The 20,674-nt window shown below is 46.2% G+C and overlaps 1 long non-coding RNA gene across 1 annotated transcript in view; it reads right to left on the reverse strand.

The window, feature by feature from the left end:
- Positions 1 to 2,949, reverse strand: part of LOC138510915 (uncharacterized) — a 42,106-nt gene extending 39,157 nt beyond the window's left edge. The window contains exon 1 of the long non-coding RNA XR_011280463.1: positions 2,706 to 2,949. This is a non-coding gene — a long non-coding RNA (uncharacterized lncRNA). The remainder of the gene's footprint in view (positions 1 to 2,705) is intronic.
- Between the last annotated feature and the right edge of the window lie 17,725 nt (positions 2,950 to 20,674).

Raw genomic sequence — 20,674 nt, forward strand, 5'->3', positions numbered from 1 at the left:
CGGGGGAATGGTCAAGGAGGGCCTGACCCCTGTAACACTCGTTAGGGACCAGGCACCAGTCGCAGCATCAGAGGCACATTAGCACGGGAGGGGGAGGAAGGAGGAGGAGAAAAGCAAAGTCTCCAGACATTTCCAGAACTTAAGAAGATCTGGCTCAGGTCTGAGGCAGGCTAGTAGGCCATTCCAGAGAGAGGCTCTTGCTGAGGAAAAGATATTCCACTCTCTGTTTGGAGAAGTGTCTGACCTGCAGAGAGTTGGAGCTACAGGACCGAAGAACTCTAGCAGGGAGGTATTTAGGGAGAGAAAGCTGGATGTAGAGAGGTCCGAGACCCCAGACAGCCTTGTGGATTATGCAAAGGGTCTTCAATTTGATCCTTGTGGTCACTGGGAGCCAGTGGCGAGATTTTAGGGCTGAAGAGATGCAGTCCCTGGGCTTGAGGCCAAAGATAAATCTTACAGTCCTACTCTGGATTAGTTGAAGAGGGTGAAGGGAAAGAGGCAAATTGAGGAAGATGATGTTGCAGTAGTCCAGCCTAGATAGAACCAGAGCTCTGGAGACATTGAGCTTCTGGGAGAAGTTGAGAAAAGGGAGAATGCCTATGAGGAGGTGGAGCTGAAAGTTGGACTTCTTGGCAAGGTCTGTGATGTGCAGAGTGAAGGAGAGAAGAGACAAGTCAAAGATGACCCCAATATTTGTAGCCTCACAAGAGGGTGAGGTGAGGAGACCAAAGGAGGGTGGCCAGAGAGTGGGGGAGAAACAGGGAGCAGGTGTCCCAATGAGAAGGAGCTCTGTCTTACTGGAATTAAGGCAGAGATCATTAGCAGAGCACCACCTCTGAATAGCAGTCAGGCATGAGAGAGGAAGGGGAGGAAGTAGAGGATGGAAGCTTAAAGGAAAGCTGAGTGTTGTCTCCATAACACTGGAAATGAGGAGAGAAGGTGGAGATCAACTGGCTCATCGGGGCAAGGTAGATGTTGAAGAGCAATGGTGATAGGATAGAGCCCTGATGGACACCACAGTTAAAGAGTGAAGTGGAGAAAAGGGCCCAATTGCACTTGAGAAGGTCGGTTTAAAAGGAAGGGTGTCAGCCATGACAGTGCTCGGTTTGTGATGCCTACTGTAAAGCTTACCTGATCTCTGCTGGGGCGTTAAAGGCCTCCTCTCAGTGGGTGCTGTGGGCGGCCTAGCCGAGGTTATATGCAGTCTTCTGCAAAAACACCAGATACTGGTTACTGTCTTATGGGTTCCAAACCTATCCCCCGCTCCCGTGACCAGCCCCTTGAACTACCTGGGACGTTATCTGAAACTTTAGCTCACCTACATGTTATGGAAGGTGAGCTCTCCATCCTACTATCTTGCAGGGGTGCTGAGTTCCTGGAGAAGGCTGTTGCCCTTTATTTCACTGGAGCTCTAGCCCAGTCCTGCTGTGGCATGAGGTACATAAATACAGGGGCGGGGGGGGGGGGTCCTTCCCTTAGTGTGTTACTGTTTTCCTATCAATTTGTTAAAACAGACTTATGTCTTTGTCATGAGGGGTACACTGTAAGGCAATTTAAGTGTAACATGCACATTATCTTCAAGCATACTAAACAATAGAATACACAGGTTTTTATCAAATTGACCAGTATTTATTGGTGGTCTTGTTCTGTTTATAATCTTAAAAAATAGTTTTTTTGGTGATATGAGCAGCAAGAACTCAGTCATGAAAAGTGCTAATTGGGAACAAATCCTTCAGCTCCAGTGCACAAAAGACCTTTGATTAGGCCACCCTTTTGTGTCCGGCTTTTGTAACTATGTGCTCATATAGATTGCTGTAATGTGACTGTTATCTACTGTAACTGATGAACTACACAACTCATTGGAGGTGAAGGATTTGTTCACATATAGCACTTTATACAATTGAGTTCTTGCTGCTCATATCACCAACAATACTCTGTTTTATGATTATAAACAGAACAAGACCACCAATAAATACTGGTCAATTTGATAAAAACCTGTGTATTCTATTATTTAGTATGTTTAAAAATAATGTGCATGTTATACTTAAATCGGCTTAGAGTGTACCCCTCATGACAAAGACATAAGTCTGTTTTACCAAATTGATAGTAAAACAGCAAAATACTAAGAGAAGGACAACCCCTCCCCCCCTTGTAGCTATATACTCTGTAGGCCCATAGTCCTTTTCCCTTTCAGGGCTGTCCCTTCTGTTTCTAGTGGCTTGAGGTATAGCCTTGTTGTATTTATTCAGTTCAACTTTACACAAGTTTTAGGTTCTGTCTTCTCTTCCTGCTGATGCGTTGAGCGCTTTGCAGCTGTCTTGTTTGAAGTTGACTGCGCCTTTGAAATGCGCGTGCTGGTTGCGCTTTGCAGTTCTCTTGTTTGGAGTTGAGTTTGCCTTTGATATGCGTGTGCTGGGAGCGCTGTGCAGCTGTCTTGTTTGCAGGTGATTCTGTCTGTGATATGCAGGTGTTGAATATGCGCGAGGTTCGGGCTTCACTTTAATCCCCTGTGTCTGCTTCCCCTTGTGCAGGTGAAGCCTGGAGTATCGCCTTTCAGGATGCGGGCGTTGCTCGAAAGTAAGTTCTTCTACTAGCCTAGTGATGCGCGACTTGCTGTCTCGGATACAGTTTTTGCTAATGCTCGTGTTAGTGGCGCAGTGCGCTTTGCTGCCTTTTTAATAAGTGTTCGTAGCTGTGCTCTTTACCTCTTTTCCTTCCTCGTAGGTGGCAGTGACTGGAAACCGAAGTTACTTGGAGCAGAGAGCGCTGGGAGCCGGGAAGCAGAGGATCGGGGCGTTGACTCTGAGCCCAGGTGTAGACAGTAGCCGGAGGATCAGCGACGTGGCGGGTGAGTGTAGATCCTGTTGTTGCCAATTTGAAATGTTCGTAAAATCTGTTATTTTTCCTTACAGGTACGATCGGGAGCTTTGGAAATCATTGCGCTGCAGTCTGCAGTAACAACGCGAAGCATGGGATTAGTGTTGGGCGTGGCTTAAATAGGCAGCCAGGCTCAAAGACTAGCGCCCAACAGAGAAATGTCTGAGGCCAGCTGAACGGCCATCTTAAGAGAACCAGGAAGTTCTTAACCCTCAATGGTGTTGAATGCTTGTGACCACAAAAAATGCCAGGAGCGCCAAGCTAACACCCATTTAGCCCCCATATGAGTTATCTGGGGCCCCTAATGCCCATATGAGGAGAATGCCCTTGCTGAGTCCTAGTGATCATGACACCTACAGTAAAGAGTATGAAAAGAAGTTTGGGTCAGGAGCTGAGCCAGCCATTGTTAAAGGGTTCTTACACATCTAAGTTCATGAATATCCCATAAAGGAGTTAGTCTCTGGGGAAAAGGGATGGTGACTTAAGTCTCTCTCTGGGTTTTGTCTGTTTCATTGGGTGGAATCGCCTCCAGTGGTATCCCGCTTACCCTGTTCCCTAGGTGTGTTAGGAGTAGTGGGCTCATTTCCCTAGTCCCAAAGGATCCCCCTTGAGGAGAAATGACAAACTCCCTAGATTCGTCACAGATGTGACTCAATATTATTGGTTGTGTTTCATTCTTCATCATGTAAACAGTAATCCTGGACACAGTCATGTACATCTACTAATCCTTGAGCCATCTGAATCTTTTGATTTTGATCATATCCGATTTCTACAGGATACTCCTGAACTGAAAAAAATCAGGAATTACTCCTTGAATTAGGGACCTTCCCTGGTCCATCTTCGATCACTGTGTCAATATTGTAGAGACTGGTGAGAGGTCGCTACTATGACATATTTATTTATATATAGCGCCTATACACAATGTGTTTCAAAGAGCTTCAAGGCAAGGGCGGGAACAAGGGGAAAAAACAATGAAATTCTTACAGGCCATGAACAGTAAGGATGTGAAATGAACTAAGTACTAGGCCTGACGACATTTCAGATAGTGCAAGAGCTAAGACATAGATAAGGAAGGGAGTGAGAAAGTGGGAAAGAAATTGGTAACAGACAGGCGATTACCGTACTAGACCTGACGACATTTTTGGTAGAGCCGGAAAAAAACAGGAGGTGAGGGAGAGGGGTGCAGAAAGGTAGGGGAGGAACAAAACAAGTGACTATCATACTAGGCCTGATGACATTTCAGATAGTGCTGAAGGGGGGGTGGGGAGGAAAAAACCAGTAAGGGGAATGAGGAGGAGACAGACTAGGTCCAGGGAAAATTCTGATAGAGTAAGTGCATACAAGAAAGTAAGGGGAGGAAATAGGAAAAGGGAGAAGGGAAAGGAGGGGAGAATAGAGAGTTAGCAGTAAAAAGACCAAAGACCAAAATGTTCTCCATGGATCAACAGACAGTAGTTTTTACACAGCCGTAACATTGCCAGGAGTGATTTTTCATTTTCATTAAACTAAATCTCAACAGGTGATCATTATTTACTCACATATGGAATCACCTTAATAACCTGGTCATGTTTCTGATATGAAACCGCAGTTAAACACGTGTCAGAAAATCCTGTTGCCAGAAAAAAAGTGTTTATTTTTAATAAGGTAAGCCATGCAAAGAGTTTGGGAAAGACGTCTTTTAGTTGTTCCACAACCTCTGGTTGGGAGTCATCCCCACTCCTGCTTCACCCCTGCCTTCAATTGGTGGAATAAGGGCTGAGTTGTCTCAATGTAATTCTAAATTAATGTATGACTGTAGTTGGTCAATCCTAAAATACTCCGTAATTCACAAAGATTTATGGGATTCTTCCATTTCCGCAGGACCTCGGCATTCTTTTTCTGGAAATTAAGTCCCTCAGGCTTTGATTTAATGGCTTCGAAGGGTTATTTTAGTTCTGCACCCAATGTGCTTTCTAAAGAGATAGTTTTGCCCCTCCATTCCTTAATTTTGTCAACACGTGGTGGATATCCATCAAGTGTTCTTACACAGTTGTACTTTTGATTAGCAATTCATATACACAGGCAACCAAAACCCTCTTTCTAGAAGATCGACATGGTTTGGGTGTAGGAATATGTCAAACACATATCTGCTGTTAATGTACACAAGCAGGGTATGAGTCCATGCATAGTTTTGCCCCCCACACTAAAGTTAAGCGCACCTTGTTTTTCATAGAATACGAAGAAAGCCCAATGTTTATTAGTTAAATGAAGGGTAGAATGTACCCTAGAGCCCTGGATCTGTGAAAGTCCTTTGTGGATATAAGGGAGAGGCCACCTTGACATTTGCAACCTCTTGCTTGGTTTTCTTTGGTCTGCACAGAGTCTCCATTGTCCATTGGGGTTCAATATACCTAGAACTTGGTTATTAAAGGTACTGTATATCGGACGAATAATCCCATAGAATTCCACATTTTTGATAATCTCCTAGAGTAATTCAATGGACCCTAGAAGCAAACTGTACTGTCTTACAAATACTGGCACCATATTAGGGTCCATATGTATGATTTGATTTGATTTAAGGAACTTGTGTAGCGCACAAGGATGAACCTAATCATATAGAGGGGTAGACGGTAAAATGAACAAACAAAAAGACAGGACAAGAAACAGCCGAGAGGGGCCAAATGCACAGATGGGGAGAAATCACGAAGACCTCAAGCGGTCCCTCATTTATAAAGAAAGGTTTTTAGGGCTCTTTCGGAACTTCTGAAAAGAATCAATGGCTCTGATTTCTCTGGGGTTGCTGTTCCACAGCTTCTAGTCATATAGAGCAAATAGCCTGTCTCCCCTCGTGACACAGTGAGATCGGGAATATGCAACAAGTTGGGCCCCTGACCGTAGCACCCTGGACGGTTGATACCAACTGAGTTTATCCGCTAAGTATGATGGTGCCAGGCCCCTTTGGCCCTGAAAGATCAGGCAGGTCACCTTAAACCTTATTCTATCATACAGTGCCAGCCAGTGGAGGGTATTACGGGCAGCCGAAACATGGGTAGACCTATTCAGATGACAGACAAGTCTAACGGCTGCATTTTGGGACCTTTGCAATGTCCGAGGCTTCATTGCCAGAATTCTAGAAAGGAGGCTGTTGCAGTAGTCCAAATGTGAATTTACTAATGAACCCACTGCAACAGCATTATCACTACTAGGAGTAAATGATAAGACTTGACGTAGCAAACGCAGGGAGTAAAACACAGTCGGCACTTTAGCACTAACCTGGCCAGGTTATCTTGCCATATAGATCCCACGTATTTAATTTTGGGGGGAATTTAAGATCTTCCCCCATATAGTGTGGATTTTGGGGGCACTTCCCTATGGCAAGAAGATTTATTGGCCCAAATAGGGCGATCTCAGTCTTAGCCGGATAAAGCTGCAATTGATTTTCTGACATCCAGAGACTGACTGCGTCAATACACTGGTTGATCCTATGGTATGTTTCATCGACATTCCCTATTTTGATACACATCTGGGTGTCATTGGCATAGGAGTGAAAGTTAATCCGTTGACTCCTCAGAGTGTTTACAAAGTGCTGTAGGTAAAGATTGAAGAGCAGGGGGGACAGGAAATATCCCTGCGGAACACCACAACCCAAGAGAACTGGATCTGACAGAAACTCCACCATTTTTACCAGCTGACTTCAGTCAGAAAGGAAAGAGCTAAACCATGTCATGGCATGTTCAGAGATGTTTCCAATCTCTTTAAGAAGACTGAGCAAAATCGAGTGATCAACTGTGTCAAAGGGTCAAAGAGAAATCCAACATCACCAGTAGGGAGGGAGCTCCTTTATCCGCAGCCTCCAGCAAATCGTCCTGAACTGCCAGAAGGACTGTTTCAGTTCCAAACCTCGGTCTAAAGCCCAACTGATGTAAGAAGATTCAATTCAACACTACAGCTAAGTCAATGCCTAGTCTGGGATTCTGAATGGAAACCCTTATTGATATATCTTTATGTCCAGTTCATGAGTTCTGGATGACTACCCCTATATAACACCCCTCTCTTAGAATCCCCCTGACTCCACTGAGCCAAGCAGGAGTTCTGTTTTGCAAGTTTAAAAGGTTTATTTGAGAAATAAAACAAAATATAGCTACCACTAATAATCGATATCGCCCTTATAAATATAATGTTAATCAACAATGGGTAATCTGACACTGGCACACTTCTTTACAATCAATGAGGAGTTAGTATAGGATACTTGATAGGATTTTAGCAAAAGACAAGATAATCACTTTTCTCTGGCAATTCACCCCCCTCCCCTATGCAATGTAAGAAATGGAAGGAGATGGAAAGAGGAGCACACAGTTCTCAGGAATGCAATCAAAATACAATTCGAAATTCAGTTCCCCCCCAGCAAGCTTAGAGGAAACAGGTAGGAGTTTGAAACACAGGCCCAAAATGCTTTTTAAATGTGATGGCAATGGATGGGAAAATGTGCCAATGCTTTTAATTCCCCCTAGAAATTCAGGGTGAGTGAGAGATACTTGGGATGAGTTCAGGCTCACTTTAGCAATGATTCAGAGATGGTGATTAAGAGGCAAACGATTTTTAGCGAGGAAAGAAATGACTGCTGATGGTTACACGTGGCTGGATTTTTAACCAAATCGCAAATCGGGGTAAAATTCGCAAGTGTGTGAATCGTGATTATGGCAAAAAGTATAAGGAGTAGCAAGTCTAGGTTTGTCGGAAAGCTGAGATTCTAAGCTTTCAGGGGAAAGTTAAACCAAGTTCCTAGGACAACCGGTTCCAGAGATATGAACGATTAAATAAAGGTAGTTTTTCGGATTTAAAGTAAACTCAAAATGACAGGTGACAGCTTGCAGCTTCAGAATTGACAGGTGACAGTTGTGCAGCTTTACAAATGACAGATGACACGATTTCTAGGAGGCTGTTCTACTTAGGTTAAAATAGTTTGGATTAGATTATTTTAACTAAGAGATTGGTTCTGCATAGTTCTGCTAGGTACTCACAATATAAATTTGAAATAGGCCTCGCCACGGATCTGGTCAGGTTTTGGACTGGGCTCCGGTTCTGGTCTCGGCACTTCACAGTGATCTGGGTCAGCTCTCTGGTTCTGCTCACAGCGGTCTGGGTCACTCTGGAACTCTGGTCTGATCTGTCCGGATACAGCGGTCTCTGCACGGCTCCTGGATCTCTGCACTGGTCCTGGCAAAAGTTCTTGGCAAGGGATTCAAGCAGCTCGCCCGGCTGTGAGTAGCTTGCAATTATTTGAGGCCTGCTGCAGAGAACTCAGCTTGTGGTTTTAGGCCTCTGATTTAGGTTCTAAAGTATAAGTTCTAGGTTCTGGAGTATGTAGCTGGAGTCAGTCTGGAACTGGTATCTTCTGGATGTTGTGTGGTCTGGCAAAACGCTCCGCAGACACTGGATTTGAATGTCCTCTCTAGCTTCCAGTGGCTCTTTTTATGTCTTTTGAAAGTGGGTGTGTGCGCAGCATCACTAAGCCAGCCCCTCTCTCAACTGATCATTGGTCAGGCTTTTCTCTCTTCCTTGGTAGGGGAAAGGAAATGTGAGTCATGGTGATGCTGTGTTATGGCCTGCAGAAAGGACACTCCCCTGTCAAATTGCATGTAAATCTATATTTGACCCAAATACATATTGCACAGATACACAGTTGTTTAAAATTACATGCACCCATCACATATCACATGAGGTATACTCTGTTCAAACTCTGCTCTTCCTGGGGGCTTGCATTCAGAAATGGCAACATTTTGCACTTTTTAGTAGCTTTCCCCATATCGGATTTTTCTCCACATTTATACAATTGTGTGCAAGGCATGTGGGCATTTAGATAAGGAAGTGTCAGATTTTTAACATGCATACATTTAGAGTAACAGCCTCTTTTCCGCTCGTAAACCCCCAGATCATATGACCGGGTCCTAAAACCTCTTAAAATGTGGGCAGAAAAATCACAAGAATTATGGTATCATTTAGATAATTTTGACAAGTCCGCACCATGAGTTATACATATTTCTTAAAATCATATTCTGGCCAACAGGGGTGTGTCTTCCCAGGTCACATGGTTGAGAAACCAGTTTATCCACTTTCTTTAAGCTCAGCCTGTCCTCAGAGGGGGCTGCCCCTCCCCGTTTCTGCCAAGAGGAAGCCACTTTACAACCTCCCCTATAAACCATCTGCCTGAGTCAAGGAAGGGCTTTGTTCAAAAGGAAGCCATTTACGACCCCCCAAATAAACCATCTGCCTGGGCCCTTTGTTTAGTTTCCTGCAATCCCCTGGTAATTCAATCAGAGAGTGTGTGACCTCCTTTTGGCAGGGGCAACAGAATGCAGCCAGGCCTGGGAACCTGTCAGGCAGAATTGGAATCTCTTTAAGCCAGTTTTTAGCTACATGTCATTTTTTTTTGTTCCCCAGTTTAAGTCAATACAATTTTTACATATGCAGCTAGAATGCTGATTCTAAGTTCAAAACTATGACATTTTAACAGTTACAAACTATGTGACACTCAAAAGTAGGTCACTCAGTTAATTTAAACATTTCGATTTTGGTGATTTTAATCCAGTTTCAGTTAGGCTGCTGACATGCATAGCTCAGCCAGTTTTGTTATGAACATTGTTTTGGGCTCTTCATCTTCCCAGATTTTGTATGCACACATACTTCATTCTGCCAGATGTCCGCTGGTGTTCGGTGAGATTTTTGGATGTGTTGCAATGTTTGAAAATAGGCATTTTGAGCTGGCATTCAGCGAAACCAAAGGTAATTTTAAAGCGTTTTTGAGCTAACAGGCGCTGCTGTTTTACCTTTGGCACCCATTCCACTCATGGCACACTGGCCCATCATGCTCGCACTGGTGGGTGGCAAGTTAGGCAGCCATTTTGGTGTACGCACAAACTGCGTGGTTCTCCTGGATTCTGGCGCACATGTGGGCTTTTTGGCCATCTTGGATTTTCTAAGCCCACAGCACCAAATGTTGCAGCATGATAGCTCAAACGTGGGTCAGGACACCCAACACTGAAGAGAGTCTAACAAGGAGTCCTTCTCTACATAACCCTGCAGTTGACTTGTGACTCCCTTTTTTGTCCAGCAGTTTGCCTCGCCATGGAAGACCAGCATTAGGTCAATAATTCTGAAAAATAGATGGATCGAAGTTGGGTTTTAATAGAGGCATAAGAACCACTTTCTTGATATCCAAGGGTACAGTGCCCTGCTCAAAAAATGTATTTATGTAGTTTGTCATAAAAGGAGCAATCTGAATCACCAGGCGCTTCGCCGTGCATGACGGCAATGAAAAAAAAGAGATTGTTGGTTGGTTTAAGTGAAGTAATTAATAAGTGCACCTCTTCCTCTAGAACAGGGCTAAAATCAAAAAGCTCTGAAATATGAGATACTAACAGTTGAGCTGAAACAATATGTCTGGACTGGGTCAGACTGGTATTAAGAGAGGATTCAAGATTTAACAAAATGTTTCCGTGAAAAGTTTACATTTTTTCTTTAAAAAATGTATTAAACCGATTGGCCGGCCTTAAAGAAGGCTCCATTTGGGAGGAGAGGCACTTTAGGTGGAAAAGATTTGAAATAGCAGAGACAAGCTCTCTGGAATGATGTTCAGCCATATCAATTTTCTCCTGGGTATAAGCTCATATAGTTGTTGTATGGTTGTATATAGGAATCGACAGAGAACATTTTCCAGAAATCCAGAAATACATGCCTCAATTATTGTCTTTGTTAATCTGTCTCACATACACTTGCCATACTTATCTGTTCCCTGACCATCTGACAGAAACCTGATATATTCCTCTGGTTGCAATTTCTAAAGTATCTTCTCGTTGGGTAGAGAGATCTTTTTATGGCATCTACCTGGAAGGATGGTTACTTGGTGTCAAAGTAGCTACTAATGACTCTGGATATTATTTCATCTTCCAACATATCACAGGTAACATCCTCCACCCCATAAAGGTAGACAGAGTTGTGAGGAATCAGCAACCAATTCAGACACAAGGTATATTTATTTTCAAACAACGACATTTATTAAAATAAAAATGGGTTAGTAGACTGCCTAACTGGTCCTATTCTAAGAGTAATTTCCTACCTAAAAATCAAAACTAAAGATCAGTCTGTGTTAGGAAGTCAGTAACTGAAAAGCCGTCCTTGTGTCCAAAATGTCCTATCCTGACCCTCATACTATAAGCAAACAACAAAGGGGTGCAAGGAAATGTCTTTTTCTTGATGTTAACAAAAGGTGTTCAAAACCAAAATGTAATAATGACTCCTACAAATATTTTCTCCACGGTAAAGACCCTTGTATCCAGAGGGTGACTCCCTTCCCCTGGTTTCTTAAGTAGGATGAAAAGTTCCACTTTAATTAAACACAAAGGGCCTCATCACGAGTTGGGCTGTAGCCCTTAAATGCGGCGGTAATGCTATTACCGCCGCATTTAAGGGCCGGCCTGATCACGAATTGGGTGCTAAATGGGCTGTATTACCTCCAACTTTTTGCTGGAGGTTAAAATCCTATTTTAGCACCCATTTTCGGTGCTATTAGCGCCCCTCCAGCCCCATTGGATCCAATCCAATGGGCAATGGGGTTTTCCCCCCTTACCACTACCTGAGAAGCTGCAACATTCTTTGCGTTGGGCGGTATCCTGGCAGTATTACCGCCAGGATACCACTCAACTCGTGATCAGGCTTACTGTTCCACTGGGTGCAAAGTATGATTATGAACTAAAGTGTAAGTAATTAATGCAAGAATAATGTGCGTAATAGTGATTGTTATTCCTGAAAAAGTGATTCAGCATTGTTGCATGTAATTTCGTAGCAACACACAGGTACAATCCAGAAAGAACATCATCGCAAATGTCAAAGCGCAAGTCATTTTGCAACGCCCCCCACCTCCCAATAGGCAAAAGAAGGACTCAACAATTATGCCAGCACAATACATCAGCAAATCATAAGTACAATCTAGCAACTACAGTAAAATATCCCTGGAGACATTAAGGACACGATTCATGGAATAATCTGTGTGGAAAAACGCAAATTTGCGTGCAAAACTGTATGTGAAATCCCATTTGTCGATTCATGGAATCGACCGCACTGTACTTTTTCGCACTTTGCCTGGACTTCGCGCAGCCTCAGCATGTCACCGCAAGAGGCCGAATGCCTTGCGTGAGACACCACGCAGAGCGTGGGTGTAGGTTGCGCAGAGGGCAAGGTAGAGGGAGAAATGGGGAAAATGGGGAAGAACAAGGCAAAAAGTGGGCATTACGAGGCACGGCCCGCAGGCAGTCCATCGCACAGTCACTATTGCATGGAACAATATGTATTCATGGATCCGAGTGCAACCTCTCTGCAGAGAAATAGCCACGCAGAGCCCTCATACTATCCACCACCCGAAGGCAGGCGTACAGACACTTGCGCATAGGATTCATAGCGCAGGAGCAAGACCGGGTGTTGGATTTAGGGGTGCATGTATGCAGCTGTGGTTCTGATCTCACTTAGGGGTATGCGTGCGCAGTTTAGCGGGGTGCAGGAACAGTTTACGGGGGTTCACATGCAGATTTTTCAAGTTTTACCTGAGTTATGATATATCGTACGCATGTTGTCTTGGTGCTGGTCACAGTTACGGGCGACCCCATTCAGGGTCCCCAAGATGCAGGCCTGCTTGCAGGGGACCCCACACACTTTTTGAAGGGTACATGTTTTCGTGCCCGGGAGCACGCCACAGTAGCTGCTCTGGCTGTTTTTGCTTTGCATGGGGGCATGTCAGGGGTGTTCCGGCCACAACCTGGATATACGGTTACTTTGTGCAGACAATTCCATGAATACGTGGAGCAGGCATTTTTTATTGTGTGCGCAGCTCGCGAAGTGTAATTCTCGATGCGCAGACTTTTCAGGTTATATGCACAATTTTCCATGAATCAAGCCCTAAATGCGCAAGTAGATAGTAAAGCTGCTCCAAGGGATGAATTAAAGGATCAATACAAACACAGACATCACAGATATGCCAATATATGGCAGCATTGACAGTGAAATACTTGTATGATGCCATATGCTAGCATGCCACTGTAAAGCACCTTAGTGTTCTTGGTAGGGCCCTATTCCATCAAACACACATTTACGCAACACACACATAGACGTACACACACACACACAGGGCAACACAATGGATTTAGAAGGTAGGCTAGTTCTTAATACGTATGTTATGTTGTCACATATTTGTACTGTGGCCACCACCGTAGTGGTCTCACGGTGCTTCGCCCTATGCAATCAATTACTGTACTATTACACGCAAGGGTGTTGCCAGATCTTGGTCTGTGGATAAGAAGAGTAAGGTTAGGAGAGGTGGAGCTAGAAAAGGTGAGGAATGGGGTGGGTGGTGATGGTGAGGTGTAAGGATACAGAAGAAACAAACACATTATGAGGGCATAGACAAAATGGTTGAGTCTGATGGGATATATTGTAGTGCCAGGGATGCATGTGAAATACTTGATGATAATTGACTCTTGTTCTGGAGAGTCAAGATGGGCATCAGCCCATTGCTATCAGGTATTCTAGACTTTGCGCTGGGTTAGACATACTGTGGGATTCAATATATATGAGGCTAAATATGTGCTAAAATAGTGAATATTTTTGATGACCATAGCTCTCAGCATAACTTATAAATCATAGAGTGCATAGCAAAATGATAAGCTAAGGTTATATTGATGAGGTCAGATAGAACATGAACTTCCTGCACGTTTGAGTTTATGTCCAAAACCTGTCAGTTATTATTTGAACAAGTTGGTTATAGTATTGTCCAACTGGAGATATGAGGAGCGAAAAGGCTAAGCCCCAGACATTGAAGCGTTTGCCCCAACCGAGGTTATAAGTAACACATGGCACGTGTAGGAAGTTGTTTGTGAGTGGTTATTTGTTGTTGTTAACCTAATGTAGGCATGCGAAATGGAAAATGAAATGCACGACTGTAACTATATAAATGCCAATAAAAAACATGTAAAAATAAATAGTAGCAAGTCAAACATTGGCAATTTGTAGTAGAGAGTTAATTTATGGTAAAACAATCAATTGGGAATGTGTTTCTGCAAGACGCTTAAGGGAAAGTAAAAGCAGTGATTGAAGGAGAGTAAGATTTGCACCCTCATTACAAGTTAGCCGGTCCGTTAATGAAGTGCTGGTATCAATGTGCACCAACACTATTACCGGGCTGCACAATTACGAGATAGAATGCTGGTAACACCAGCATCAATAGGTACAATTCCTGAGACAAATGAATTTCCGGCAAACCCCAAGACACATGCCAGAATCACCAGCTGCGCAGAGCCACCGGCTTATTACGCCCATGGCATTACCGGTTCCACCAGCATAAAAATGCCAGTAGCAACAGAAAAAACATGCCGGAAAATCTGGCATCACGGACCAGGCAGTAAATGGCCCCAGGTGAGCCCAAATAGGCCCCAAGCACCGCAATTTGTCCCAGATGCACCCAATACAAACAGAAACACTATAAAAGGACCACCCCCACACCCAGCACATTCCCCAAACACAACAATGCTGCCTCTCTTAGTGGTAGCAATGGAAAGGGAGGTGCTGCAGGCTGCAGTGCAGCTGAATGAGCTGGAGCAGCACCAACGGTGGCAAGAGGCCAGGGAGAGGTGGAGGAGGAGGAGGAGGCGGAGAAGGAAGAGGATGAGGATGATGGCTGGGATGCAAGTGGTGAGGCGGAGGCTAACAGTCATACCCTGCACAGGGGCCACACTCTGGGCCTTTACAGATGGCCAGATACATACCCTGTACCGGCTAAACAGGAAGACAGTACAAGAACCCTAATCCAGGGTGACATAGGGAGTAGGATCGGCATCGGACAACCTTACCACCGCTGCTGCAGCTAGTGTTGGTACTGCACTTCCTAGCCACAAATACGTTCCAGCACTCTGTGGGCCAGCTGCATGGCATATTGCAGCCTGCGTTCTACAGAGTGCTGGCGCAGGTACGGGAGGCCCTTCGGCGCCATGTGGGCCAGCACATCGCCCTCCCAACCACCATGGCACAGGTGAATCCCACCAAGGGCCACTTATTTGTGCTTGCAGACATGCCAAACGTGTTTGGAGCATTGGACTGCAAACATGTGGAGCTGGTGCCCTCACACGCCACAGAGGAGGTGTACAGGAAACGCAAGCAGTTTGTACCATTCCCCCAACGTACAGATGACCTGTAATGCTGACCCCACCATCACGCACTGCTGCACACGGTTCCCAGGGTCAACCCACGACTCCATGGTTCTGTGGAACATTACCCTGCTAGCATACATGGCACGGTACAGCAGAAAAAGAACCTGGATTTTGAGTGAGTACATGGAGTACTACACACACATTGCTTCATGGTGCACAGGCCAAGGAGGGGGGGCATGCCACCAATGCATGAATCGCTATCACCAAGCATCATAGGGTACAACCAGTGCATATCCAAAAGCCAGTCCATAATGCATGGGTGTAACAACAGAATGTTGCTCTGTCACTCAGTAACAAGTACAGACATCAACCCTGAGGAATCAAACTGGCAACATACTACAGGTACCAGAATGCAACAATCCCACACCTCCAGTACACTGTTCCGCCCAGGCGAATGAAGGCATGACCTACCAAGGTGCATGCATGCACAGATAGCAGCGTGGGTGTCATGTGGCATGTGCAGACACTTTATGGGTGTTGCCGTGGCGATTGGCACGCCACACCATGGGGATATGCATGCTGGGACTGTTGGTCGCATTCCCACCAACATCAATCCACCCCATTGAGTACTACACATCGCATCGCAGATGACTCACAATTGCCGTCACAGGGTGCCTCACAGTGCATGACTCATATACTTAACATGGTACTGGATGCATGGGGTATCAGGACATTTAACAACATGCCATTACAATTTCAGACCGGCCACATGCATGGCATGACTCACCTTGTGTCCACCCCCTTTGCAGGTGATTCTGGATATACACTGCTGCCCTGGCTCATGATCCCACTGAGGGATCCACAATTGCTCGAGCATGTGGCACACAACTGTGATCATGTGCAAACATGGGCAACAATTGAGCAGACATTTTGACTCCTGAAGGTATGTTTCAGATGCCTACACTGGTCCTTGGGGCACTTATGTACAGGCCAGAGAAGGCGGGGTAGATGGTCCTGGCCTGTGCAATGTTGCATAACATCTGCATAAGGAGAAACATAGCCCTGCTCCCAGACCTCGACATGCCACCGACTGAAGGTGGAGATGATGATGACGGTGACAGTGCTGGTGAGGCAGCACCAGCCAGGCATTGGCACACGTACATGATCGCCACGTACGGGTGCATTGTATGACAAGAAATCATTGACAACTACTTCTGCGGTCCTCTCACAGTGCACCACCCATGATATGACACTGTACCAAATGTGCTCACTCAATAAAATTCATACACATGTTGCAAGTGACAAATTTAATGTATTAACTATTACTACATACTAAAAATGAATTACTCTGATCACACTCCCCAGACACCCACCGCCCCCTGTGGAGCAGTCTGCTGTTATGGGGCAGCTGGCTGGGCCTGCAGTGGTTTCTGGGCCTCCTGGGCTGCTGGCTGGGCCTCCTCAGCTGCTGGCTGGGCCTGTGTGGCTGGCGTTGCCACAGTTGTTGGACGGGTGGGCTTTTGGGTAGCTTGGCTGGGCCCTGCATGGCCTGTGAATGGACCTGCACCGTTGCCATCGCTGACAGTGAATGTGCCGGTTAGGGTGAGAAAACATAGCAGTTAGAGGCCTGTGTGTGACTTCGAAGCACTTGCATTATGCGACTTGGACATTACATGTTCCCCGGACTGGTCAAGATGGGAGGGAGTGGATTGTGCACTGCTGTGTGCATGCATGCATGGGGTGTGTCCATTTTGGTAGGACTCATGGCACGGTGGTTTGTCTTTTGTGTGTTCATTCAAGTAGTACTAACTGTCCAGTCATGCCACAGTGCACATGACATGTGCACATGGGCATGATTGCTTGTTGTCTACGATGGTATTGCATGTGTTAGATTGGGCCCAACGCCTGTCTTCTATGTGTGCACAGGAACTTAAGATGTTGATGTCACTGCTACTATCCCTTTCCTTGTGATTGTTTTTTACCAGCCAGGCCACAGGTAAGCGTTTGCTCCGGTGCCCCCTAGGCTTGGAATCCACCTGCCAGGCCGTCTCTCGCGGCCTCCCGCTCCTCCACCGCTCATTTCCTCATTCCCAGGCCCGCCTCCCCAGCCCCCCCCCAGGCTCTGATTGGCCCCCAACCCCGGTGTGTTCCTGAGGCCTAAACCTCTGCACCAACGCTCCCTGCGCCATTTACCAGCCAGGCCACAGGTAAGTGTCTGCTCCGGTGGCCCCTAGGCTTGGAATCCACCTGCCAGGCCGTCCCTCATGGCCTCCACGCTCCTCCACCGCTCCTTTCCTCATTCCCAGGCCCGCCTCCCCAAGGCTCTGATTGGCCCCCAGCCCCAGTGTGTTTCTGAGGCCTAAACCTCTGCACCAACGCTCCGTGCTTCCGGGCAGTGCAGGTGAGTGAACAAGTGCCTGGATCCCCCCCTGCCTTATTTCTAAAAATTGCCTAGTGTATTCTGTGAGCCCCCAGCACCGGTCTCCTCCACGTTGCTGCTGTGTCCTTTTTGGTCTCCTCCTCCCCATCCCACCCACCACCCCGATTGGATGCTTCGTGCCTTTACCCACCAGCCCCAGGGCAGCCCTCTGCCTGTGTGGCTCCCCGCACTGCTGCCGTCCAGGTAAGGCTGCCCACAGCTCCCAGGCCCCGGCACCACCATAACAAAAAAAAAAACACCTGCGGCCAAGCCCGCTTCCCTCCCCAGCTCGCCACAACCCTCCCAGCTCCCCTTCCTGGACTCCAGCCCTCCCGCCTCCCATCCCACCCCGAGCCCTGATTGGAGCTTAGCTCCGTGTGACATCTTGATTTGGTCCAGAAGCACGGTGAGAGTCGCGCCCTCCTTCAACAGTCTCACCCCACCCCAGAGGCAGGTAACTGCGGCCGCTTCCAGAGAGCCCCTGGGCCCATAGCTTTTACTTCCTCTGCCCATTCCAGCACCGTTGCTGACCACTGCCCCTCTCCCCCGCCCTGGCTTCCTTCACTGGGAAGCCTTCTTCACTGGTCTTCCAGTACAGCCCTCTGCCCGGTAGCCCCAAGGCCAAGGGCGGCTCCAACAGAGGCGGCTCCAGGAAGTGCCGGCAGGAGTCCACAGGGGAAGCCAGGTGCCAGCCGTCAACCATCAACTACAAGGACCAGTAAGGTAGGAGAGGCCTGGGTTAGGAGTAGATCAACCACTCTACCCTATAATCCTAGCCACTTAACAAACCGATATAAAACCGTTCCAAACTGTATCAGAATTTCTGTTCCAAAATTGTATTGTAAGATATTCAGATTGCATTGATAGGCCTCTCTCCCACTATACAGGTCTCCAAAAGTTATCAGGGACTCTGTTCCATAGTTGTATTGTGTGAAATTCAGATCGCATAGATAGGCCTCTCCCCCAATAAACAGGTCTCCCAAATTTAGGAGCGTTTCCATTCCGAAATCGAATTGTATGATACTCTGATTGTATTTATAGGCCTCTCTCCCACTATACAGGTCTCCCAAATCTATCAGAGGTCCTGTCCACATACTATATTGTGTGATATTCAGATTGCATTGATAGGCCTCTCTCCCAATACACAGGTCTCCCAAATTCAGCAGGGTCTCTATTCCAAAATTGTGTGGTATAATATTCAGACTGCATTGATAGGTCTCTCCCCCACTATATAGGTCCCCCAAATTAATCAGGGGTTCTGTCCCCATACTGCATAGTATGATATTCTGTTTGCATTGATAGGCCTCTCTCCCACTATACAGGTCTGCCAAATTTACCAGGGGCTCCTTTTCCCAAACTGTATCATAGGACACTCAGATGGCATTGATAGGCCTCTCTCCCACTATACAGGTCTATCAAACTTATCAGGGGTTCTGTCCCCAAGTTGTATTGTATGATATTCTGATTGTTTTAATAGGCCTCTCTATGCAGGCCCCCAAATTGATCAGGGGTTCTGCCCCCAAACTGAATAGTGTGATGTTCTGTTTGCATTGATAGGCCTCTCTCCCACTATACAGGCCACCCAAATTGATCAGGGGTTCTGTCCCCAAGTTGAATTGTATGATGTTCTGATTGCATTGATAGGCCTCTCTCCCACTATACAAGTCTCCAAAATTTATCAGGGGTTTTACCCCAAATTGTATTGTGTGATATTCAGATTGCATTGGTGGGCCTCCCACCCACTATACAGGCCTGCTCCCAAACTTTATTGTATCAAATTCAGATTGCACTGATAGGCCTCTCTACCACTATACAGGTCTCCCAAACTTGGCGGGGGTTCTGTCCCAAAAATTGCATTGTATGATGTTCGGACTGCATTGATGGGCTTTTCTCCCACTGTACAGGTCTCCCGGATTTAGCAGGGGTTCTGCCCCCAAAATTGCATTGTGTGACATTCAGATTGCATAGTTAGGACTCTCTCCCAGTATACAGGTCCCCCAAGTCCATCAGGGATTCTGTCCCAAAGTTGTATTACATGATGTTCGGTTTGCATTGAGGGACCTCCCTCCCACTGTACAGGTCTCCGAAAACTATTAGGGGTTCTATTCCAAAATTGCACTGTATGACAGTCAGATCGCTTTGATAGTTGTATTGTATGATATTCAGATTGCATTGATAGGCCTCTCTCCCACCGTGCAGGTCTCCCAATTTTAGCAGGGGTGCAGGTCCCAAACCGCATTGTGTGATATTCAGTTTACATTGATAGGCCTCTCTCCCACTATACAGGTCTCTCAAATATAGCAGGGGTTCTATCGCCAAATTACATCTTGTGCCATTCAGATTACAGCGATAGGCCTCTCTCCCACTATACAGGTCTCCCAAATATAGCAGGGGGTCTATCGCCAAAACTGCATCTTGTGCCATTCAGATTACAGCGATAGGCCTCTCTCCCACTATACAGGTCTCCCAAATTTAGCAGGGACTCCGCTCTGAAATTTATTTGAATCATAAGGATTACAATACTCCTTAGGGTCCCTCCTACCACACAAGACTCTAGAACTCAATCAGAACTAGCCTCAAGCACAAACTTAGCTTAACCACCTTAACATACTCCCAGAGCGTAGCCGCCCTTATCCTTTCAGAGAGACCTACACAGACAGCACTGAACTTTGACCTACACCCCTGACAACAGTACGCCCAGCACCAAAAACCCACCAGACAGCGCTCGGAGGACACAAAAACCAACCCAACGGAAGAACAGACAGCACAAAATCTCCCAAGCCTACCAATACAAGAAGAAATACCAGCACTCCCATCACAAGACACAGCAGCCAACCACTCAACCGGCACCTCCGCACTGAGCACCAAAATGCCCCAGACCAGAAAGGGACGCCGAGAAAGGGCACAAGACAAGGCCGCACTGGAAACAGGCACACAAATCCAACCTACCACCAAAGCAACAACCTCAAATAGAAGAAACACAACGCCAAAAACCAAAAGGACCAGAACAAAACTCCAAAGGGAAAACTCCCTATATCTCACACCAAACCTCGCAACAACCCCAGAACCAGGATACCCCAACGACACAGAGACATCAAGACAGACAAAGAAAATCCCGAGACAACCAGAAAAAAGATGGGAACACTCAAGAAGAAGGTGGCCAGAGTCCGACCCCATACATCACAAAAACAGAAGGACACCCCCAACA

Source organism: Ambystoma mexicanum, chromosome 6p, assembly GCF_040938575.1.
Source record: "Ambystoma mexicanum isolate Mex_15411 chromosome 6p, UKY_AmexF1_1, whole genome shotgun sequence".
Lineage (NCBI taxonomy): Eukaryota > Metazoa > Chordata > Amphibia > Caudata > Ambystomatidae > Ambystoma > Ambystoma mexicanum.